The following is a 25,935-nucleotide window of genomic DNA, read 5'->3' on the forward strand; positions in this document are numbered from 1 at the left end:
TTGGAAAAGGAACATAATCTTAAATGTATGGGGGTTATTGAAAATAGGGATGGGTGTATGTGTAACTGATATACTAAAACTAAGGGATTTTGAATTTTCTTCTTTGTTTTATGGTTTTGCATATAACTTGTAAATATAGATATATATGCAAAGTAATTAATAAGAAACCTAAACAAAGATGATATATAAATTTCTATTATAATATAGCTAGGTAAATTTTCTATTAGTAATCCCTTTGTGTTTACTGCAAATGTAGGGGAGTAATAAGATGGGTGCCTAACGGCATGAGCCCAAGCCATAGCCCGTGTGAAAATTAAAGAACATGTTATTTAATTCAAAAGATAGCATATGGTATTTAATGACTACTATGATGTGTCAAACTCTTCTTCAAGCAACTCAATTAGAAAGTGCCCAATTAATTAAAAATTATGTGAAGGGAGAGAGCAACGAAAAACGTTTTAAGAAAAGAAAGGAGAAGTATTATGTATGCGATTGCGGAGGAAAGACAAACACCAGTAAAACCAGTTATCACGATCCAATTTTAACTATAGATCGTGATGACGCCCAACATCGCTTCTATAGGCAAGCCAATAGTGAACTACTTATTTAATATCTCATTTTAATGTTTTAAAAGTCTTTGATTTTTTATTTAATAAGGAAATGAATAGTAAGTGAGCTAGTAATGTAAAGCATAAAGTAAATGAGAAAGTAAGATAGTGAATTAAATAATCAAAATCATAAGTCTCTACTAAAATTCCCAAAACCCAGTGTCACAATTGTACGAGCATCCAGTAGAATATACAAAACTTCCTAAAATTACTGTCTGAACAGAATAGACATAAATGATAAACATAACAAGAGAAGGCTCCCGGTGCTGAAGAACGGAGCATGAGAAGTAGCTCACCACTAGGCCTCCGAGTAGTGCGAAAGCGCGCCCGGACGAACTTCAAATGTACCTGTTTCAGAACCTGCACAATATGTGCAGAAGTGTAGCGTGAGTATGTAAACAACGTGTACCCAGTAAGTATTTAGTCTAAGCTCGAAGAAGTAGTGACGAGGGGTCAACATCGATACTTACTAATAGACAATATATATAACGTACAAGAATATTAAATAGGCATGAAATACAACATCAATAATGGAATAAGTGGCAACAATTGAATGACCTTTAACAAAATAACAAGTAAAAGTCCCCAAATATCACATGCAAATCTCAACAAGTAAGGGCCAACATGTATTTATAAAGTCTCAAGTCATGAGAGATATGTCAAGTATAATCGGGCTCCTAGTGACAACATACACGAGTTATGCCGAGGTCATACGGAACGATCCATATATGTGTGTGTGTGTGTGTGTGTGTTGCCGAGGCGTTCGGCCCGAACCATAAGAATATAGAAATTTTTCAGATTACGAATTATGTATTAAAAGAATGTTTTAAGTTGCGTGTGGAACTGTCATTAATGTCTTTCGGCGAATTTTATATCGGTGTTCCCTTTTTTATCGATTGTTAACTTGTAGACAATAAATTTGCATCGAGAAAAATAAAATCAAGATCAAAAATATTGCAACAATCGTAGTATTATATTTCAAACAATATGAGTGTACAATCTCTATAAATCCTCTGATTCTACTTTTCAACAGTTAATAAAAGAGCCTTCGAGCTTAATCTTGAATTTTATTTTATTTTAATCAAAGTGCTTGCCCTTCAAAAAGTGCCTTAATTTCTGCTTCTAATGATCCATTTGCGTATGTAGATTTTTTAAAACCAACCACCCAACTTCCTTTTGTATTATGGAATACACCTCCCAGGTCACTCTTTTGATAGCTGTCTTTGAAGCTAGCATCAATATTTAATTTAAACCAGCCCTTACGAGGTTTATGTCATTTTACTTGGAAGGAAATTTTCTTTAGAGGGACAAAAAAATTCAGTAAGAAGAATTAATTCAGTCGCTTTTTGATTAATGAGGTTTATGTTAATGGGGTTGCTAGTGTTGTTTTGGTTGTTTGTATTTCTGTTTACCCATATATACCAATTGGGATCCTATTACTATAGGATGGAATAGTCAAAAATTCTCTCACTTATTTTTCACATACGATCTAACTTTGATGGCTAAGGCTAATGATAAATCTTATCAAGCCATAAAAAATAGTTTAAATAATTTTTGTAACTTATCAGGTCGAAGTATTACTATTACCAAGTCAAAAATTATCTTCTCTAACAATTGTCATCCAACAGTGTTAAGGACATCACAAACACCTTGGGTCTTAAAAAAGGTAACTCCTTTGGAACTTATATAGGATTTCTAATTTTAGAAAGTAACCCAAGACCTAAAGATTACCATTTCATCATATACAGGATGAGGGCTAGATTGGCAAACTGGAAAACAAAGTTTATCAATATAGCTGGAAGAACCACCCTAGCTCAAGCATGCCTAAATTCAATTCCGAATCACTACATGCAATACACCTTACTACTAAAAAAAAACTTAAAGAACATAGACAAGATCCAAAGAAACTTTATATGGGGTTCTACTACGGAGAAGAAAAAACTTCATTTAATTAAATGGTCTACAGTTTGCCAATATAAGCCCAATAGGGGGCTGGGTATAAAAAATGTCAGTGCAAAAAATCTCACCACCCTAAAAAGCTTAGCATGGAGATTGCTCACTAATACAACTATTATGTGGGCAAATTTAATTATCATCTCCTATGGTACTAGCAAAGCCAAAAATTACCACTTGTTTGTCTGGAAGAGCATTTTGAAAGGTTGGGAATATTGCAATAGAGGTATCATTTGGTCACCCCATCTGAATTTCAACATGGATATTTGGCATACAAGCTGGATTCCTAACATTAAAAATCTTAAAAGCACAGTAGAGGGTCCTCTCTCTTTCGATGATCTTTCTCTAAAAATTAAAGACATATATAGTAATCACGATTGGAACCTCGATAATTTATCAATAGAAATACCTGAGGATATTAAAGAAAATATTTATAAGGTTAATATTCGTACTAGGGGTGCGCGATGTGACACACCCATTTGGTCAAGAAATACAAAGGGTGTTTTCACTATAAAATCTTGTTATGAATTAATTGAATCACCTAAAGATAGTGATATAGATTTCGATTGGATTTGGAAATTAAATTGTCCAAAAAAAAAATTCACTTCTTCTTATGGCAATGCCTTCACAATAGACTTCCATGTAGAGCATACCTAGCATATATAGGGATCAACATAGACCCCATGTGTCCAATATGAAAGACAAAAGAAGAATCTATTGAGCACATTTTCTTTGATTGCAAAGCAACTAGTGCCTATTGGAATAACGTGGGATGATCAAAATATTGTAATCTAACACAAACAAATTGGCTTGCTAAAGTAAGAGATTTTAATATCGATTTACACCATAGTTGTATCAACTGGAATGGTCTTTTCCCTTTCCTTCTATGGAACATTTGGGTTAATAGAAATAATAATAATTAAAACAATATTTCCAACCCAATAAATATTGAATTCACCATGCAAAGATCCATAGAATACAAGCTGCTAACCGGGAATCATCACTACCCTCTCAAAACAAAATAACAATCAACATAAAATGGTTTAAACCCTAAAAAGATTGGTATAAATTAAATATTGATGCTAGCTATAAAGTAAACCACAAGAGCGGCCTAGGATGCGTATTCAGGAACTCCAATGGGAATTGGATAGTAGGATTTACAAAATGCACTCATACAAATGGCTCATTGGAAGCAGAACTAATGGCTCTACTGGAAGGACTATAAATTGCTCAAGAATGGAATTTGTTCCCGCTGGAAGTGGAATCAGACTCCACTGAGGTAATACAATCCATTCACCAAGGCAATCAAATGTATAATAATATTATTAACACATGCAGGTTGTTAATCCACCAAGAGAAGGAAGTGATTCTCAGGCACGTGTTCCGGCAAGGAAATTAATTGGCCCATCAACTAGCAAAGATGTATGAAGAGCAAACAAGGACAAAAAAATATTTTGTGCAATCCCTTTTTTGTGTTGAATCCTATGTAATCAACGACAAGAAGGAACAATATGTTTTTGTAAAGCATCTAACTACTGATGCTTGTAATGCATTAGCATCACTGGGGAATTAATGTGTCCAATGTGACACAAACAATATTTGCAATATTTTAATTCCGCCATAATACTAATATAAAATATCCTGTTTTGCTCCAAAAAAAATCCAAAGTAAGCCAATAAAATAATATAAATTTCCATCAATAATTAAACTTTCCGCCAAATCTCTAAGTAATGACGCTCCATTTCCATTAAACATAGTCTTTAACCAAATTTTCTAATTAATACAAGCAATTAAACTAGCAAGTTGAGTTCAAATAGTGCAAGTAATAGCATAACAAAGGCCTATGTCTACCTAGACATAACATGAATTTTAGCTACGCACGGACTCTCGTCACTTCGTGCGTATGTAGCACCCGCAATTTGTATTAAATAAAAATTTAAACACCTATGGGGTTAATTCTCTCTTACAAGGTTAAGCAAGAGACTTACTTCATTCCCAAGTCCTCTTTTCGGTCCACGAATCACTCTAAAAGCCTCAAGTCAGTTCCAAACAATCCGAAACTAGCCAAGGATTGTACAAACTAATCAATAATTGTTCAAAAGTTCATAATTTAACTTAGAGTGAGTACCCCAACCCAATTTGGAAGGTTCCTAAAATTCACCCTCGAGCCCACGTGCCCGAATTCTGAAATTTTTTGTAAATAATTGTTACAAACAACCTTACGAACACAGATATATAATTTTTACCCAATTCCGTAATAATATTCGTGATCTAATCTCATTTTAATCAAAATCTAAATTTTTTAATAATCTCCTAAAATTTTCACATTTTACATGTTAAAATCTACCCATAATCTATGTATTTAACTCACATTGTATAAAAATTACTTACCTTCAATAGCTAGGTGAAAACCCCTCTCCAAGAAGCTCTAGAATCAGCCAACAAATGAGAGAAATGAACAAAATGGCCAAATTCCCGATTTTATTAAGTCACTGCCCAGATGAGCCTTCTTCGTGATCACGAACAAGCCCTCACAAACATGAAGGCAAAACTCATAAACCCAGGAAAAGTCTTTTTCACGATCGCGAGAAGGCAGTCGCGAACGCGATGCACCGTGTCGCCTTCTCATCGCGAACGTGTGCCTCCACTCGCAAACGCGAAATGCAACTGAGTTGCCCAGGCCTAGGCCCATGTCTTCTACGCGAACGCGATGAGTCAATCGCGAACACGAAGGCCATTGGTTCCACGCCTCCGCGAATGCAACCCTTTCTTCGCGAATACAAAGAGCAAAAGCATCCATTTCCCAAATCCTTCATTGCAAACACGAGGATCCTTACGCATTTGCAAAGAAGGAACCAAAACCAGCACGCCAGCGGTTTTGGACTTAGCTTCGGGCAGTCCAAAATACACGCGAGCCCCCCGGGACCCTGTCCAAATGCACCAACTATCCATAACCATAGTACGGACCAGATCGAACCCTCAAAACACTTGAAAAAATAGTGGAACTAAGAATCGCACCTCAAAACCAAATTGAATTAGCTTATGAACTTCAAACATCTCAACAAGCTCTGAACGTGTCGAATCATACTTAGACTACTCGGAATGATATAAAATTTTGTGTACAAGTCATAAATCACCATACAGAACTATTTCCAGGATTGAAATACCAAACAGGACTCGATAACACAAAAGTCTACTCCAAACCAAATTTAAAGAACTAGAAAACCTTCAATGAACCAACTTTCGATATTAACTGCCGAAACACTCCCAGATCACCCGAAACCCGATCCGAATACATGCCCAAGTCCAAAATCATCAGTTGAACTATTGGAACCCTCAAATGCTGGTTCTAAGGTCATTTATTCAAAATGTTAACTCGAGTCAAACTTGGTCATCTTAGGCCACTATTAAGGAACTAAGTGTTCTGACTTCAACCCGGCCCCTTCCAAATCCAAACAACCATCCCCTTAAGTCATAAAACAATAAAAGTACATACGGGGAGTCTTAATTAGGGGAACGAGGACTAGAAAGCAAAACAATTGGGTCGTTACATTCTCCACCTCTTAAACAAACGTTCGTCCTCAAGCGGGTCTAGAATTATACATGGAGTGTTGAATAAGTGTGGATATATGTTTCTCATGTCCTTTTAGGCCACCCAAGTCGCTTCCTCGACTCGTTAACCCCTCCATTGGGCCTTCACTGCAGAAAATTTCTTGGACCTCAACTGGCGAACCTGCCTGTCAACAATAGCAACTGGCTTCTCCTCATAACCCAAGATCTCATCTAGCTGAACCATGTTGTAATCTAACGCATACGACCTGTCAGCATGGTACCTCCGAAGCATAGACACATGAAAGATCGGATGAACTCCCAATAGACTTGGAGGCAAAGAAAGCTTATAACAAACCTCCCCAACTTACCTCAACACCTCGAATTGGATAATAAACCTTGGGCTCAGCTTACCCTTCTTCCAAACCTCATGATACCCTTCATCAGCGAGACTTTCAAGAGAACCTTCTCGCCCACCATAAATGATAAATCACGCACCTTCTAATCCGCGTAACTCTTTTGTATGGAATGTACTGTGCGAAGCCGCTACTGAATCAACTTTGCCTTCTCCAAGGCATCCTCTACTAAATTAGTTCCATATAACCTAGCCGCGCTGGGCTCAAACCATCCGATGGTTGAACTACATCGCCGACCATATAAAGCCTCAAATGGAGCCATCTCGATGCTGGACTAATAACTGTTGTTATAAGAAAAATCGGCTAAAGTCAAGAATCGATCCCACTGCTCTCCAAAGTCAATCAAACACACTCTAAGCATATCCTCCAAAATCTGAACTGTCTGCTCTGACTGCCCGCCATTCTGCGGATGAAAGGACGTATTGAGCTTTACCCGGGTGCCCTACTCACTCTGCACTGCTCTCCAGAAATGCGAAGTGAACTGAGGGCCCCTATCTAAAATAATAAAATTAGGCACACCATGCAACCGGACGATCTCCGGAATGTTAATCTAGGCCAATCTCTCGAAAGAGTACGTGGTCACGATGTGAATAAAGTGTGCCGACTTAGTCTGCCTATCGATAATGACGCAAACGACATCAAACATCCTCAACATCCTCGGCAACCCAACTACAAAGTCCATAGTGATTTGCTCCCATTTCCACTCTGGTATAACAATCTGATGGAGTAGGCCTCTTGGCATCTGGTGCTCATACTTAACCTGTTGGCAATTTAGACACCTCGCCACATACTCAACTATGTCCTTCTTCATCCGCCACCACCAATAATGTTGCGTCAAGCCGCGATACATCTTAGTAGCAGCTCAGTGAATAGAATACCGAGAATTATGTGCCTCCTCTAGAATTTTCTCCCTCAAGCCATCAACATTTGGAACACATAGGCGACCCAAGGATCGCAGAACACCATCCTCGCCGATAGTAACCTCCTTGGCACCACCCTATAGTACCTTATCTCTAACAACCAGCAAGTGCGAATCATCGTACTGACGAGCCTTGATCCGCTCAAATAATAAAGACTGAGCCACAACACATGCAGGAACTCAACTTGGATTTGAAATATCCAACCTCAAAAGTCTATTAGCTAAGGAGTAAATGGCCAAAGCCAATGGCCTCTCCTCTACTGAAATAAATGCCAAACTACCCATACTCACGGCATTTTTGCTCAAGGAATCCGCTACCACATTCGCATGCCCGGATGGTTAAGGATGGTAATATCACAGTCCTTCAGTAACTCATGCCACTTACGCTGCCTCAAATTAAGATCTCTTTACTTAGACAAATGTTGTAAGCTACAATGATCGATGTAAACCTCATAGGACACCCCCATAAAGATAATCCCTCCAGATCTTGAGAGAATGAACTATCGCGGCCAACTTCAAATCATGTACGAGGTAATTCTTGTTGTAGGGCTTCAACTGAACTGAAGCATATGCGATTACTCGCCCATCCTGGATCAGTACACAACCTAGGCCAACGCATGAAGCGTCGCAATACACAATGTACATTCCTAAACTAGAAGGCAACACTAATACCAATGTTGTAGTCAATGTAGTCTTGAGCTTTTGAAAGCTCGCCTCACAATCATCGGACCATTGGAACGGAGCACCCTTCTGGGTTAATCTAGTCAAAGGTGCTACAATAAATGAGAAACCTTCCATGAACCGACGATAATAACCGGATAACCCCAAGAAACTCCTGATCTCAATCGCTGTGGTAGGACGAGGCCAACTCCAGACTGACTCAATCTTCTCGAGATCCACCTTAATACCCTCACCTGATACAACATGTCCCAAGAATGCTAAAAGAATCCAGCCATAACTCGCACTTGAAAAACTTTGCATATAGCTTATGTTCCCGTAAGGTCTGAAGCACAACTCTCAAATATTGCTCATGCTCATCCATACTACATGAGTAGATCAATATGTCTCAATGAAGACAATGAGAAATGGGTCAATATATGGCCTGAACACTCAGATCATCAAATCCATAAACGTCATCGGAGCATTGGTCAACGCGAAAGACATCACTAGGAAATCGTAGTGGCCATATCTAGTCCGAAAAGCCGTCTTCGGAACATTCGAAGAACAAATCTTCTGGTGATGATACCCCGATCTCAATTCATTCTTAGAGAACACCCTGACATCCTGCAACTGGTCAAACAAATCATCAACACGTGATAACGGGTACTTGTTCTTAATGGTAACTTTATTTAACTGGTGGTAATTAATGCACATCCGCATATACCCATCCTTCTTTTTCACAAACAACACTGATGCACCCCCAAGGCGACACAATCGGCTTGATGAACCCCTTCACTAGCAACTCCTCAAGTTGTTCCTTTAACTCTTTCAACTCTTTTGGAGCCATGCGGTACGGTGGAATAGAGATAGGCTGGGTACCTGGTGTCAAATCAATGCTGAAATTGATATCACAATCTAGTGGCATACCTGGTAAATTAGAAGGAAACACATCGGAAAACTCCCGTACCACGGGTTCTGAATCAATCGTGGGAGTCTTTGCAATAGTATCTCGAACATAAGCCAGATAAGCCAAACAAATCTTCTCCACTATGTGTCAAGCCTTCAATAAATTGATAACCCAAAAAGATGCATTGATAGATGAACCCCTCCATTCCAATCTAGGTAACTCTAGCATCGCCAAGGTAACATTTTGGCATGACAATCGAGGACGACATGATACAAAGCCAACCAGTTCATGCCCGAGATGACCTCAAAGTTGGTCATGTCAGCAATAAAAGATTCGCCCTGGTCTCATAACCACAAAAAGTCACAATAAAGGACCAATAAACACAATCCAGAACAATAGAATCGGCCACTAGCATAGACACATATACGGGAGCACCCAAGGACTCACGAGAGACATCTAGATAATGAGCAAATAAAGAAGAAACTTATGAATTTGTAGACCTTGGATCAAATATTGCTGAAGCATCCCTACAGCAGACAGAAATAATACCTCTGATCATGGCATCTGAGGCTACTACATCTGGTCTGGCTGGAAAGTCATAGAACCTATCTAGAGCGCCACCCGACTGGCCTCCACCTCTAGGGTGACCCCTACCCACCTGCCCTCTACCTTTGGTAGGCTGGACGGTTGGTGTAGCAGCTAATGCAGTAATTATGAGCTGATGGCCCTGCTGCACAGCCTTGAACCGGAAGCTGATGCAAGATCTCTTCATGTGACCAAACTGCCCCCACTCATATCAACCTCTCGGTACGGAAGATGACTGACCTTGAGTCTGACCTTAAGGACCTGAATACCAATTCAAAGAACCCTGAATAGCCGGTGGATGGTAGGAGCTCTTTGGAATATCAATGAAATAGGGCCGCACTAGTGCACCCCAAGAAAATAGGGGTGTTGAATAAGTGAGTCTGCTGGACTGACCCTTTACGAATTGACCTCTGCCTCTAGGCAAGCTGCCGCTGAATCCTATAGAATGCTGAGGCCTTTTCTCCCCCATCGTATACAATCGACCTTGGTTGTGGATATCCTCAATCCATCGAGCTATCTCCACAACCTGCTCGTAAGGAGTTCCCATCTCCACCTCTCAGGCTATAGTAACCTGAGTACCATAATACAAGCCCGATATACCTCTACACTCTCTTTGCATCGGTGGGGAGTATCATAAGTGCATGGTGGGACAACTCAGAGAATCTCACCTCATAATTGGTCACAGACATCTGGCCCTACTAGAGCCGCCTGAATTGACCTCGTAGCTCTTCCCTCTAAGAGGGTGGAATATATTTCTCAATAAAGTGACGTCTGAACTAATTCCATGTCAAGTGAGGAGAACCCATTAGTCTGCTAAGAAGATAGGACTACCACCATCTACGAGCCCTACCCTCCAACTGAAATATGGTGAAGTCTACTTCGTTGGACTCTAATACTCTTATGTTGTGCAGTTTGTCTCTGTAACGGTCAATAAAATCCTGGGGGTCCTCATGTCACTCACTGCCAAAGGTAGGAGGATGTGGTCTGGTCCATCTATCAAATAGCTTATGCGGCTCGACGGTCGCATCTGGCCTAGGCTCTAGTACAGCCGCTGCAACTGGCTAGGCTACGCCTACATGTAATGAACCTGGGGTTTGATATATGGTAGCAACATGCCCTAGAGTATGAGCGGTAAGGGTTTGTGCTCCCCCTCCCACCTAAGATGTGGCTGGGTCTGCTGGATATAAACCAACCTGCATCATGGAGTCCATGAATTGCAGTATATGGCCCATGACCTCCTGATATCCCAGCGCGGACATGAAATCGGTCGGGGCCGGCTCAGCTGCAGGCACCTTACCCTGCTGCTCCATGATAGGATCCTCCACTCGATCCACTGGTGGTACAATGGGACAAACTCTAAGACGCCCTTGACCTCTAGTAGGAGTTGGATCCTTCCCCCGGCATCTGCCTCGACCTCTAGTAATAGGGGAAGCAGCTCATCCACCACCGGGTACACCTGTCACGCGCATTCTCACCATATGTAAGAGAATAACAGAAAGATACTTAACACAACAATCAACTGCACGATATGAGATGAAGAAAGAGAAGTTTCCTAATACCTATAGCCTCTCGAAGATAAGTACAGACGTCTCCGCACCGATTCGCAAGACTCTATTAGGACCACTCATGACTTGTTAGATCTATGTGAACCTAGTGATCTGATACCAAGTTGTCATGACCCAATTACCAATATAGGTCGTAATGACGTCCAACGTCGCCGCTAGGCAAGCCAACAGTGAAATACCCATTTAATTGCTCATTTTAATGTTTTAAAAGTCTTTGATTTTATATTTAACACGGAAATAAATAGTAAGTGAGTGTAGTAATGTAAAGCACAAAATAAATGTGAATATAAGATAGTCAATTAAATAATCAAAACCATGAGTGTCAATTAGAATTCGCAAAATCCGGTTTCACAAGTGCACGAGCATCTAGTAGAATATACAAAATTCCCTAAAACTACTTTATGAACAAAATAAACAGAAATGATAAACATAACAAAAGAAAGCTCAGGGTGCTGCAGAATGGAGCATGAGAAGCAGCTTACCACTAGATCTCCGGGTAGTGCAGATGGGCGCCTGAACGAACTCCAGATGTACCTATCTCAGAACTTGCACAATATGTGCAGAAGTGTAGCGTGAGTACGTAAACAATATCTACCCAGTAAGTATCTAGTCTAACCTCGAAGAAGTAGTGACGAGGGGTCGACATCGACACTTACTAGTGGGAAATATACATAATGTACAAGAATATTAAATAGGCATGAAATACTACATCAATAATGGAATAAGAGGAAACAATTAAATGACCTTTACCAAAATAACAACTAAAATTCCCCAAAATATCACATGATAATCTCAACAAGTAAGGGTCAACATGTATTTATAAATTCTCAAGTCATGGGAGATATTTTAACTATAATTGGACTCCTAGTGACAACACGCACGAGTTATGCCGAGGTCGTACAGCCCGATCCATAATAATCATGTACATATACTACCGAGGTCGTACGATCCGGTCCATGGATGCATTCCATATATATTTCATGGGAAATTTAGTCGTAATGTAGTTTTTAATATCAATTTCAATATTTTAATTTTATTTAAGAAAACGAGGTACATGCCTTAGTGAACATTATTAATGATAAAAAGTCTCTAAATATTGATGAAAATGTAAACTTGTGTTTGTTGTCTGGCTTGGTCCATTTAACTACTTTAATTTACTGCCTCAACCCCTAGGGATCAAACCTTGATAGAAGCATTGCATATAGATTATAGGAGCAGAATAGAGATATGCCAAAGGTCTAAGTAATAACTTTTAACATAATCTTTAACCAAATTTTTCTTACTAATACAAGAAATTAAAATAGCAAGTTATGTTCAAATAGTTCAAGTAATAGCATAGAAAAGCCTATATCTACTCAGACATAATATGAATTTTAGCTACGTACGGATGATAACTAGGGATTTTAATACATTTTATGCTCCTTCTTGCTTAAGTTTTGATTAGAAATTTGTACAAAATAGTCCCAAAAGACTCACAAGTTGTGCTTGATTGCAGATTTGATCAACAAAGTGACAAGATGTCAAAGATCAGCTCAAAAGGAGTGAAACTTGCACAAGTGCCAAAGACAAGACAAGCTCAGGAAAAGCAGGCCCAGTGCGGCCGCACACCATTCAGTGCGGTCCACACTAGGAGATTCAGAGAGGTTGATTTCCAGGCAAAGATGCAATGCAGACGCACTAGGTTTTGTGCGGTCCGCACTGAAGGCAATGCGGCCGCAATCGATTTAGTGCGGTCCGCAGAACCCAAGATCAGAGAGGTGCTAGATTTAAGGATTGAAGCCTATGTTGTCCACAGTCCATTTTATGCGGACCGCATTAGAAGCCTATGCGTCCGCAATCCATTATGTGCAGTCCGCATTGCCCAAGTTCAGAGAGCTGTATTTTCAAGTTCAGAGCCCTAGTGCGGCTGCACACCATTTTGTGCGGTCTGCACTAACCCCACAGGGGCATTTTTGTCCAGAATTTTCAGTTTAGTATAAATAGCTTCTTTTCCCATTTTTAGGGTATCAGATAGTTTTGTAACATAGCTGCGCTCGTGGGTTCGACTTTGTTAGCCATTTTGGGCAATTTTATCTATCTTTCATCATTAAATCTTGTTATTTATCTTAGTGATTAATTAATATGAGTTGTTCTTCATCTATTTCTTGCTTTTCTTCTTTAATATAAGTAGCTAGACCCATAAGCTAGGGTTGTGGCTCAACCCTAGTGTGGGTAATTGATGGGTCTTGTATTTTAGGTCTAGATTGACTATGGGTGTTTGATATTTGGGAAAATTTCATGGTTAATTACTGAATTAGTGGTTGCAAACACTAGTTTGTGTTTAGTTGACTAGGGCTCTTCTTGAGAAAGAGATCCTAAGTCTCTGAAACTGGTCCAACAAGGAATTGGGGCGTACTCAAGAGATTGATATCCCCAATTAAAGGGGTAAACCTCGAGAGAGTAATACCCAACTTGAACCTTAGTTGCCTGTGCAAATTTGCATACCCAATTGGTCTTGAAAAAGTCAATTCGGGAAAAATCACTCGAACCACCGAGAGGTGTAGAGTGGGTAATATCGTGCAACGGTTATATCATACTCCCCAATTATGTCAATCGTGTCTTAGATTCAATTACCCGTTAATTAATCACTTAGGTGAAAATCATTACCCTAATGCCGTTTAAACCATTTGAACAACCCTTTTTAGATTAACTCTTAGCTTAATCTAGTTGCATTTACCATTTGTAGTTGATAATAGTAGAAGTAAAACGAAAGCCCCAAAAATGATTAGAAGTGTAATTTGGAACACATACGCAATCCTAAACTAGATAGATACTCGCTTCCAAATTCTAGTTCTGTGTGGAAATCAATCCCGACCCTAAATCAGGTAAAAGCTGCTCCGACCCTCTCTCGCTGCTCAATAGTAGTACGGAGTAGGCCGTGATTACTCTTTGGCACCGTTGTTGGGGAGCTAACGATTTTGGCTATCTATTTAGTTAGTTTTGTGTATTGTTCTTCTTTCCATCTTTGTTACTTACTTGTTTGTGTCACAACTTAGGTACCAAATGGCAGCGAACAACGCTAACGACCCTCTTGGAAATGTGATTGCGGGGGAGGAGGTAGATGATGTCGGAGATGATGAGGTGCCTCGTGTATCGCAAGGATAACGTAGAGGCCACCAGGACAATGCGAATGATAATAACAATGTTCCAGACCCTCCTCCGCCACCTCCAAGAGTGGCTCCCAGGGTACTTCCGAACCAAGGCTATGCGAGTGTTGTTGTCCCACCCCGAATCCGGGCGGGCAATTTTCAGATAACTAATGTGATGTTGACCTTACTAGAGCAACGTGGGTACTTCGTGGGCACTACAAATCAAAATGCTTACAAATATCTCAATGGGTTCGTGGATACATGTTGGGGGAGCAAGCAGACGAATGTGTCCGAGGATGCTCTTAGGTTGAGACTCTTCCCATTCTCACTTAGAGGGAAGGCATTGGATTGGCTCGAGCGACTTCCCAACCATTCCATCTCAACTTGGGATGAGTTGGTGGATACGTTCATTGCTAAATATTTCTCACCGGGGCATATGGCGGCATTGCGTGACGAGATATTGGCTTTCAAGCAAGAGCCCACAGAACCTTTGCATGAGATTTAGGAGCATTATAGAACAATGGTGAAAGAATTCCCCAACAATGATATGACCGAGGCTATGATACAACAAACCTTCTACCGGGGCATCAATACAACAAATCAATGCATAGTGAACCAACTTGCAAGGGGAAACTTTATGAAGCTGCCGTATGATGAGGCATGTGATATACTTGACGAGATGGCTGATACTTCTTCTGCATGGAAAAGTATATCTAATGTGCCTCAAGGTGAACCCATGGCTATTCATTTGCACGAGGAATTACATGATCATGGGTAGGCTATAGCAGAGTTAACAACTACTATGAACCAATTGGCAAAGGCACAATTGCAACAAGTCCAAAATCCTCGCCAAGTAAATGCCATGGAGGGTGTCAATATGCTTGTCAATAAGAGAAGACAACAAAACCAAGGGAATTCTGAGCAATTTGATGATGACTGTGATGGATTTCAAAATGATGGTTATGATGACCAAAGTGAAGAAGTTCAATATGTAAACAACTATCAAGGCCAACGGGGCAACTCTTCTAACCAACAACAATGGAGACCTCAAGGCAATTGGGGCAACCAACAACCAAACAGTGGTAACTGGGGGAACAACAACCAAAACAACAACTGGGGCAATCAGAACAACAATTAAGGCAACCAAAGGAATTGGAATGGTAATAACAACAATTGGGGTGGCAATAACAATTAGGGTGGATGGAACAATGGAAACCAAGAAAACCGGGGGCAAGGCTTTCAAAGGCCCCAATGTACCAACAACCGAACAATCCACCCCCATTTCTATCTCAAGGTCCTAGTTCTTCTGGAAATGACATGAGTAGAATTGAAATGATGTTCGAACAGATGATGAAGAAGAATGCGGATTCTAATGCACAATTGACTTCCCACAATACCTCTATCAGAAACTTGGAGGTACAATTAGGCCAAATCTCTTAGTCTTTAAATACTCGCCCTAAGGGTGCTCCACCAAGTGATATGGTAGTGAGCCCGAAGGGTAGGAACAATCATGTTATGGCGGTTACAACAAGAAGTGGGAGAGGCGGTGATATGAATGCCTCCAAACAAAAGCAAATCTTGGATGATGACGTTGAATTGTAAGAAATGAAGTCCCTTTGGTAGTTGAAGATGTGGTTGATGAAAATGTGAATAAAGAAGTGATGATTGATATTCAAGATATCGAGGTGGAAACTCAAAATGACGTGAACCCATCTAGGGAACACATAATAGACATGCTGGAGCCGGTTGTGCCTGAAGCCAAGGCTCCTTTGCCAAGGCCACCTCCACCTTATCCTCAAAGGCTGACGAAGCAGAAAAATGATAATCAGTTTAAAAAGTTTATTGATATGATGAAGATTTTGTCCATCAATGTGCCTTTGGTGGAGGCTCTTGAACAAATGCCGGGCTATGCAAAATTCATGAAAGACTTGGTCACAAAGAAGCGTTCTATGGATTGTGAAACTATAAAGATGACTCACCAAGTTAGTGCTATAGTGCATTCAATGGCCCCGAAGCTTGAAGATCCCAGTGCTTTCACCATTCCTTGCACCATTGGGAGTGCGAATTTTACCAAGGCTCTATGTGATTTGGGAGCTAGTATCAATTTGATGCCCTACTCAGTGTTCAAAACCTTGGGTATTGGGCAACCTAGGCTGACTTCCATGAGGTTACAAATGGCGGATAGATCGATGAAGAGACCATTGGGTATTATTGATGATGTGCTTGTCTGTGTGGAAAAATTCATCTTGCCAGCTGACTTTGTGATCTTGGACTACGAGGTGGACTATAAAGTTCTGATCATATTGGGAAGACCTTTTCTAGCTACGGGGAAGGCATTGGTAGATGTGGAAACAGGGGAACTCACCTCCCGGGTGGGTGATAAAAAATTGATTTTTCATGTGTGCAAGTCTATGAAGCAGCCCAACAGTACCGAGGTGTGCTCTTTTGTTGACCTCATCACAGCAGTGATAATTGATGACACCAGTGCAATGATCAATGTGGAAGACCCATTGGAGGCCGTATTGCTGAATCTTGATGTCAATGAGGATGCAGGCCGAGTGGAGTGTGTGAATGCTTTACATGGAATGGACTCTTATTCTTATGAGCCTAGGAAATTGTCTTTGGATCTTGAGAATAGAAAGACTCCGTCAACTAAACCTTCAATTGAGGAGCCTTCGGTATTGGAGTTGAAATCAATGCCTCCACACCCACAGGTATGAGTTCTTAGGCTCAAATTCTACTTTGCGAGTTATTCTTTCTTCTTGCCTTACTAGCATGCAGGTTGATGCCACATTGGCGGTGCTTCAAAAGTGGAAAAAGACAATTTGATGGACTTTAACTGATATTCGGGGAATAATCCCCACATTCTGTATGCACAAGATTATTCTGGAAAATGATGCAAAGCCTTCCTTGGAGCATCAAAGGAGGTCAAACGAGGCAATGCAAAAAGTTGTGAAAAAGGAGGTGATCAAGTGGTTGGATGTCGGGGTTGTGTACCCCATCTCTGATAGCTCTTGGACTTCACCGGTGCAATGTGTACCCAAGAACAGTCACTGGTTGGAGGGTATGCATGGATTACCGCAAGTTGAATAAAGTGACCCGCAAGGATCACTTTCCTTTGCCTTTCCTTGACCAAATGTTAGACCGACTTGCTGGGCATGCCTTCTATTGCTTCTTGGATGGGTATTCTGGGTACAACCAAATCTTGATTGCTCCAGAAGATCAGGAGAAGACCACATTCACTTGTCCATATGGCACTTTTGCTTTCTCTAGGATGCCTTTTGGGTTGTGTAATATACCGACTACATTTCAGCGGTGTATGATGGCCATTTTTACCGATATGGTGGAAGACATTTTGGAGGTGTTCGTGGACGATTTTAGTGTTGTGGGGAATTCATTTGATGAGTGATTGAAGAATATTGACAGGGTGTTGGCCCATTGTGAAGAAACTAATCTTGTCCTCAATTGGAAGAAATGCCACTTTATGGTGGAAGAAGGAATAATTATTGGGCATAAAATTTCGAAGCATGGTATTGAGGTAGATAAAGCAAAGATCGATGTGATTTCAAGGCTCCCTCCCTCTACATCTGTCAAAGGAGTTCAACGTTTTCTTGGGCATGCTGGGTTCTACCAGAGATTTTCGAAAGTAGTGAACCCCTTGTGCAAGTTGTTGGAAAAAGATGCCAAGTTCGTGTTTGATGAAAAATGTATACAAGCCTTTGAACTTCTCAAGCAAAAGTTGACCACCACTCCTATAATTACCGCACCTAATTGGAGCTTACCCTTTGAGCTCATGTGTGATGCGAGCGATCTTGCGGTTGGGGCGGTTTTGGGTCAAAGAGTGAACAAAATGTTTCTTTCGGTGTACTATGCAAAAGACACTAAATGATGCTCAAATGAACTACACGGTACCTGATAAAGAACTTTTGGCTATTGTGTTTGCAATGGAAAAATTCCAGTCGTATCTTATGGGTGCTAAGGTTATTATTCATACCGACCATGCCGCACTCCGGTACTTGATGACGAAGAAAGATTCCAAAGCTAGACTAATGCGATGGGTCTTGTTACTTCAAGAGTTTGATTTGGAGATTATGGACCGGAAGGGTAGTGAGAACCAAGTGGCAGACCACTTGTCCCATTTGGAGGAGGAGAGGAGGCCTTGTGACGACCTAGAGATTAATGATTCATTTCTCGATGAACAACTCCTTTCGGTGTCGATGAATGATATGCCATGGTTTGCGGATGTTGCTAATTTTCTTGTGACTGGTATAATCCCGTGTGAGCTCTCTTCTAACCAAAGGAAGAAGCTCAAGCGGGATAGTTTGAATTTCTATTGGGATGAGCCTTACATGTTTAAGATTTGCATGGATGCTGTGATCCGAAGGTGTGTCCCGGAGGAAGAGCAATTGAGTATCTTGGAGTCTTGTCATTCCTCTCCCTATGGTGACCATCATGGCGGGGCGAGGACGGCCTCTAAAGTTCTTAGTTGTGGGTTTTATTGGCCAACTTTGTTCAAAGATGCAGGCGATTTGGTGAAGAGATGCGACGAATGCCCAAGAGCGGGTGGAATTTTCGAAGAAAGATGAGATGCCTCTCAATACCATCCTTGAAGTTGATATTCTTGATGTATGGGGCATTGATTTCATGGGCCCATTTATTAGCTCTTGTGGGAACACTTACATTCTTGTGGCGGTGGACTATGTTTCAAAGTGGGTTGAAGCGTGGCTTTGCCCAACAATGAGGCCCGGAGTGTTGTTGTATTTCTCAAAAAGAGCATTTTTACAAGGTTTGGTACTTCTCGTGCAATCTTAAGTGATGGGGGGTTTTATTTTTTCAATAAAGCTTTCGACACTTTGCTTTCAAAGTATGGTGTCAATCACAAAGTTTCTACTCCCTATCATCCTCAACCAAGTGGTCAAGTTGAAGTTTCCAACAGGGAAATCAAAAGCATATTGCCAAAGATAGTCAATGCAAATAGGACCGATTGGTCAAAGAAGTTGGATGACGCTCTATGGGCTTACAGGACTGCTTACAAGACTCTGATTGGTATGTCTTCGTATCGGTTGGTGTTTGGTAAAGCTTGCCATATACCGGTTGAGGTAGAGCACAAGGCCATGTGGGCTTTGAGGAAGCTAAATCTTAAGTGAGATGTTGCAGCCTATCTTCATGTGGAGTAGCTCAATGAATTTGATGAATTCAGATTCCATGCCTACTCCAGTTCGTCCTTATATAAGGACAAGATAAAGTACCTTCATGATAAATATGCTCGTGGAAAGGAGATCAAAGTAGGTGATTTGGTTCTCTTGTTCAACTCCCGGTTACGTCTGTTTTCGGGAAAGCTCAAGTCAAAATGGAGTGGACATTTTGAAGTGGTGTGTGTGAGCTCGTTTGGTGCTTTTGATTTAAAGAACAAAAATGGTGAAGTATTCAGAGTTAACGGGCACCGGGTCAAGCATTATCTTAGTAAAATTGATGACAGCCACGTGGTGGCACTTCTTTATTTCAAATGATGTAATGGTAACCTGTGTCGTGTCGCGACGTTAAATCAGGTGCTTCTTGGGAGGTAACCCATGTGTTTTTCTTCTTGTTTTTATTTGATTTTCATTTGTAGAGTAGGATTGATTTTGGGGCTAACTGGTTGTGAGATGTTACAGGATTGTGTTGGTGCAGTGCAGAAAATAGTGGAAAAAAGTGCCAGGTCTCTGAAGTTGTTAATGCGGTCGCACTACATTTAGTGCGGACCGCACTGGTAAGTATGAAATGTAGACCTCTCTGAAGTTTGCCACTGCGGTCGCACTACATTTTGTGCGGTCTACAGTGGACCACTGCGGCCACAGTTCACTTTGTGCGGACCGCAGTGTGTTGCCTCCTCAAGCTTGAAAATAGATGTGTTGTGCGGACCGCGGTCGATTTTGTGCGGTCCGCACTGGTTGATGAGACTAGGCCCCAGGTCCTTTTCTATAAATAGGGCCTAAGGCCCTCCTTTTACCCTTTTCGAACCTTTGAATCTCAGAAGTTTTAAGACATTGTTAATCACTTCCTTTGCTTGTAACTAATTGTTTGGACTTGTTATTCTTCATTTCATCTCACATCTGGTACCATTACATTCCTTTTACTTGTTCTCTTTTCTTAATTTCTTTTAATTTGTGTTTTTCTTGATTTCCTTTCTCTTCTTCCCGTATTTTCTTTTGTAGAATAGATTAGGGTAGTTAATCTTTGGATTAATATATACATAGTTAGTTACATATGCTGGACAAACTCTTAGGGACAAGACTTGGGTGTTAATTAAGCTTAAAATCAAAAATCCATGAACTCTAATTTAGTGCCACTACTAGGCACTCAGTGCGGACCGAGGTCATTTTTATGCGGTCCGCGGTGCCCCTGTGCGGTCCGCAGTACCATTTTGTGCGGACTACACTGCTTATTATTCAGAAAGCTGAATCTTAGGGAATGCGGCCGCACTACATTTTGTGTGGATCGTATTGCCCCTTGTGTGGCCGCACTACATTTTGTGTGGTCCGCACAGCCGGGATATAGAGAGTGGGTAGTCTGAACCCCACCTCTGTGCGGACTGCATGGCCATTTTGTGCGGTCCGCATTGACCCCTGTGCGGTTGCACACCATTTTGTACGGTCTGCACTGGGTGAATCCTGCAACCTGTCTGCAATTTTCCCTTTCTGATTCTGCAACTCTGTTCTTAACTGCTGCAACTGATACTAATAGGTTCATTTGGATTGTGTTTGCAGACAATGGTGAAACAACAAGGTAAAAGATCTAAACAACCGGGCAGAGGAGGATCCTCCCGGGGAGGGAAATAGAAAATGATTAAACTCACTCCCCAAGCCAGGAAAAACATCAAAAACATGAGGAAGATGATTAAAGCAGCTGATAGAGCTATTGATATGTCGAGGAGTGAGTACGAGCCCTTCCGGGAGATTTCTTCAGATTCCGTGCCAAAATACATCCCTGAGTAGCTGGAGAGGAATAGACTAAGAGACACACCTCCAGCATCCCCCACTGCCCACGCGTCAGTGAATGTATCTTCTGGGTCATCTGAGGGCTGAGCATTAGGTAGTGGGGATGAATACTCCACCTCTCCCACAACTTTATTATCTAGAGGGAGTGTAGTAGGTGATGAGGGGGAAGTAGGAGGAGAAGAAGTAGGAGAAGGAGATGAACCACAAGGGGGTATTGCTAGAACTAGGAAGTCGGAGGTATGGCAGGACCGGTTTGTTAGTGAGGTAGCATATCATAAATTCCGGGAATGGTGGCCGGTGAGGAAGTTGATCCCGAAGAGGAGTTTTATAGATAGAGACTTGCTACCTCACAACCACAATGTGAGGAGGTAGTTTAGGACAAGAGTAGGCTGGGAACATTTTCTATATGAGTGTGTGGATGCTAATGAACACTTGGTCAAGGAATTCTACACCAACGTTGCCCACATCAAAAAGGGCTTCAAGGTGTCCAAGGTTTGAAACCTAAAAGTGTTGTTTGACGGGAAGACAATAAATGATTACCTTGGCTTCAATGAGGAGGATGATACCATATACATGGGAAAGATGGAAATGGGTGAGGAGGTTCGTCCCTGGCTAGCACAATATCTGGAAATCCCGGGTACCACCCCTGACTGGTTGACTGTGGGCGTCAAGATTCTGAGACGTTGTCTGAATTTCGAGGCACGAGGGTGGGAGATATTTGTATGTAGCAGGTTGGACCCCCCGACACATGACAACTCCCTACCTCTTCACCGGGCAGTTTTGGTGGCGTCGATCATGGCGGGGTACCAAAAAAATATGGGGAATGTGATGTCAAGAATTATTACAATTGTGGGTGCTGAGCATGACAGAAACTACCCATTCCCCAGTTTTCTCACTATGTACTTCCGGGATCTAAAAGTGGAAAAGAGGCCCTTCGACATCAAAGTCAAAGCGAAGGCCCCTTTTTCCTTGTACAGCATGCAGGGGGATGATAACCCCAAGAGCAAGAATTTCAAGGTTACAGTTACTGCTCTAACTAGCCAGTCTGAAGAGCCAGTTGTGGTAGTGACTCCTGCTGAGCCTGCCTCTACTTCCACTGCTATCCCTCTTGGTCTATCTACCTTAGTGGACCCGGAGATTCCATCCTCTCGTGCATATCTAATTACTGCCCACCGACTGAGCCATGCACTTCTTAGTATCAACAACTGGATGCAGAGTGCGTCCTCCCAGTTGTCTACACTCACTACCACGGTAGAGGCTCAGTCGACACCTCTACCCCCACAGGTTCCCCAGTCGATAGAGGATGCTCTCAAGGAGATACTAGACAACCAAAAGAAAATCCTTGACACTCAGAAGGTACTGACTGAGGCAGTTGATTCACATAGCAAGGCTCTCAAGGAGCTTGCTCTGGAGCACAAGAAGACGAGGAAGACAGGGCATCCAAGGAGTCCGTGAAGCAGTTGAGAGCTGATGTTGACAGACTAAAGGCAGATCAGCTGCCTTTAGACTTACTACTCTAGGACCCAGTACCTGCAGCTCATTCCCAGCCAGAGCAGTCACAGAGGCCTCCCAAGATGAAGAGGTTGATTTCTAGAGCAGATGATGCAGTAATCCAGTTGGACGACCCACCAGAGGCTTCCTCCAGTCAGCCACAGGATGCACTTTAGGAGCCTGTCCAGGCCCAGGTCCCAGCAGCACAGCAGTATGCCACCGGGATCCAGTCTCAGGTTCCCGAGCACAGTGAGGACCCTGGGACCACTCAGGAGCCTATGTAGACAGACAGGCCATAGGGAGTCCCTATATCCTTTTTCCTTCCTCTTTTGATACTTTATTTGGTTTAGTTGGCATTGGGGACAATGACAGCTTTCATTTGAGGGGGTAGGCCATACATTCGGATGATTGTATATATTTGACATTTTTTTTATGCTTTCTTGATTTTTCATCTTTGGGTTGTATATAATTTTAATATTTCGTTATATTTATCGCACTTTTATTTTACTTTGGGTCTGTATATAAAGTTATGTTACATTGTACATATTCATCCCATCTATTGTATATTCAAATCCCCTCTTGTATGTATTCATTCTACTTTTCGTAAATTTTTCGTTCTTAGCTTTTTATTTGTGATTCGTAGCTTCTTGTTTTTAAAGTTTGCAATAAGCCTTTGGTTTTCTTAATACCACGGTTCTTTCCAAAGGGGGATTTTGTGTGAACCGTGTGGCTCTTCCAAATGATGGATGGCGTGACAACCTTCTTAAGGGTTTAAGTTCGTTTTTCTTTTTGTTTTTAGTAGTTTTGGTAGTTAAGGGTGCCTCAAGCAAAGCTTCACTTGGGCCTAGCACATTTGCCTTTAATCTTATGGTTAAAAATAAATTGTTGTGTTTAGGATGGTGAAAGTAGTGACCTTGAGACTCTTGTGTTGACCGATAATCATCAAGTGGTTTTTTGGGACCATGGTTTGCTCAAATCTTATATAAGGTCGTTGTGGCCCCCCGACTTTGCATATTTAGCAATCTCATAGCTCGTGTGGTGAGTAATCGCATTGCAAGTCCAAGTCCCAAGCCATTAGTCTAGAACTTGCCCTGAATGTTTGTTGAGGCGAAATCCTAAGTGAATTTTGACTTGAGACATGATTATAGGCTCTCTTTGGTCCAAATGATAGTTGAACACACCCATAACCTACCAATGATAAGATCCCTAGTCAATCCTTTTGAGCCTTAGACCTGTTTCCTTCAAGAACCATGATACAAGCCTATACCCGTTCTGAAAGATACCCTCTCTTGGCACCTGATCTTTTCTTTAGCACATGGCAAACGTATAAGTTTGGGGGGGAGAGAAGAGGATTGCAACAAAGTGGTAAAAATGCACAAAAATGAAGAAAAGGAAAGGCAATGAAAAATAAAGAAAAGCAAAATGACAAATAGAATGTTTAATATGAAAAAGAACCAAAAATGGATTCAAGAAAAGTAAAGAATAAAATGTGTGGAAAGTTGAAAAAGGAGAAAAGGTTTGAAATGTATAAGAAAGAGTGACAATGTGTCTCTCTAACCCCCTCAGAAAGAAGTGAAATGACTCAAATAGTCAAGTGAATGTGTGCCAAATGAATCAAAAGAAGTGCTTAAGGGAAGATGGAACCTACTTAGACCAAAACATTTCCTACCATGAGCCAAAAGCCTTCACAATGTCTCCACAAAAGCCCTATATGATCTTGAGTTAAATGAAGCTTACATTAGTGGATACTCACATAAGGGGAAAGCATATGGTACCTTGATCCGGACTTGTGGGTTTTTCTTGAGAGAGATGAGTGACTTTCCATTATCCTCGTTTTGAGTGCTACTATCTTAAAGGTGAGGATTGATTAGGGAGAGTTGAGGATGTGCGAGTCTGGATTCCACAATGACCGAAGTAATAGAAAAGAGTTCTTTGATGTGTTGAGTCAATTCTTGATGCTCGTGTCGCACTTAATCCATGGTGCTTAAAGGAGTAAAAGTTGTTAATGATTCATTTGTATTGTGGACAATTGTTAGTCCCAATTGATGCTAGATAAGGTTACTTTAGGACAACTAAAAATTTCTTGGTATTTTCCCTTAAGGGGTGGGTTTTATTTTGTTTGCTTGAGGACAAGCTAAAACTTAAGTTTTGGAGAGTTGATAACTAGGGATTTTAATATATTTTATACTCCTTCTTGCTTAAGTTTTGATTAGAAATTTGTACAAAATAGTCCCAAAAGGCTCACTAGTTGTGTTTGATTGCAGGTTTGATCAACAAAGTGACAAAATGTCAAAGATCAGCTCAAAAGGAGTGAAACTTGCACAAGTGCCAAAGACAAGACAAGCTCAGACAAAGCAGGCCCAGTGCGGCCGCACACATTTCTATGCGGTCCGCACTAGGAGATTTAGAGAGGTTGATTTCCAGGCAAAGATGCAATGTGGACGCACTAGGTTTTGTGCGTTCCGCACTGAAGGCAATGCGGTCGTACTCGATTTAGTGTGGTCCGCAGAACCCAAGATCAGAGAGGTGCCAGATTTGAGGATTGAAGCCTATGCGGTCTGCAGTCCATTTTATACGGACCGCACTAGAAGCCTATGCGGCCGCAGTCCATTATGTGCGGTCCACATTGCCCAAGTTTAGAGAGCTGTATTTTCAAGTTCAGAGCCCTAGTGCGGCCGCACACTATTTTGTGTTGTCCGCACTAACCCCGTAGGGGCATTTTTGTCCAGAATTTTCAGCTTAGTATAAATAGCTTATTTTCCCATTTTTAGGGTATCAGATAGTTTTGTAACGTAGTTGTGCTTGTGGGTTCGACTTTCTTAGCCATTTTGGGCAATTTTATCTACCTTTCATCATTGAATCTTGTTATTTATCTTAGTGATTAATTAATATGAGTTGTTCTTCATCTATTTCTTGATTTTCTTCTTTAATTATGAGTAGCTAGACCCATAAGCTAGGGTTGTGGCTCAATCCTAGTGTGGGTAATTGATGAGTCTTGTATTTTAGGGCTAGATTGACTATGGGTGTTTGATATTTGGGCAAATTTCATAGTTAATTGCTGAATTAGTGGTTGCAAACACTAGTTTGTGTTTAGTTGACTAGGGCTCTTCTTGAGAAAGAGAGCCTAAGTCTCCGAAATTGGTCCAACAAGGAATTGGGGCGTACTCAAGAGATTGA

At 41.2% G+C, this 25,935-nt stretch overlaps 1 long non-coding RNA gene across 1 annotated transcript in view; it reads right to left on the minus strand.

The window, feature by feature from the left end:
* Positions 1–861: 861 nt before the first annotated feature.
* LOC138886406 (uncharacterized) overlaps positions 862–25,935 on the minus strand; it is a 28,360-nt gene continuing 3,286 nt past the window's right edge. The window contains exons 2-3 of the long non-coding RNA XR_011405127.1: positions 11,645–11,707; positions 862–968 (exon numbers count right to left, since the gene is read on the minus strand). This is a non-coding gene — a long non-coding RNA (uncharacterized lncRNA). The remainder of the gene's footprint in view (positions 969–11,644; positions 11,708–25,935) is intronic.

This window comes from Nicotiana sylvestris, chromosome 2 (assembly GCF_000393655.2).
Source record: "Nicotiana sylvestris chromosome 2, ASM39365v2, whole genome shotgun sequence".
In the NCBI taxonomy this organism is placed as follows: Eukaryota; Viridiplantae; Streptophyta; class Magnoliopsida; order Solanales; family Solanaceae; genus Nicotiana; species Nicotiana sylvestris.